A 401-nucleotide genomic window follows, 5' to 3' on the forward strand; every position below is an offset into this window, starting at 1 on the left:
CGCTCCGCTGCGCCCCCGGCGCCGGAGCCGGTTGCTTTCCCTTCCCCGCCCCTGTTTGCAAGCGCATCTGGACGCCGGGAAAGGCGGTGCGCGGGGAAGCTGGGGTAGCACTGCTAACAGCTGCCGCTTTCGGTCAGGAAGGATACCTTTTATTCCCCTGAGACATTGCAACAAAAAAAAAATATATCTATTTCTGTTGTTGCAATGGCTCCGTCGGTCGAATAAAAGGCATTGGCGGTGCGTAGGGGGTGCATGTGCACCCCTCGAGACTGGCAGCGCGCTCCCTGGCATCTTCCCCGTGCCGCCGACAACACTGGTGGCATCTGTGGACGGTCGCTGATCATCGGGCGGGCGCTTCGTGACAAATAAACTGAATTCCAGTCTGATTACTTTTCATAAAT

The 401-nt window shown here is 57.1% G+C and overlaps 1 protein-coding gene across 1 annotated transcript in view; it reads right to left on the minus strand.

The window, feature by feature from the left end:
- Positions 1-401, minus strand: part of ZFP64 (ZFP64 zinc finger protein) — a 14,998-nt gene that overhangs the window by 11,355 nt on the left and 3,242 nt on the right. The window lies entirely within an intron of this gene.

This window comes from Alligator sinensis, unplaced genomic scaffold (genome assembly GCF_000455745.1).
Source record: "Alligator sinensis unplaced genomic scaffold, ASM45574v1 scaffold115_1, whole genome shotgun sequence".
Classification (NCBI taxonomy): Eukaryota; Metazoa; Chordata; order Crocodylia; family Alligatoridae; genus Alligator; species Alligator sinensis.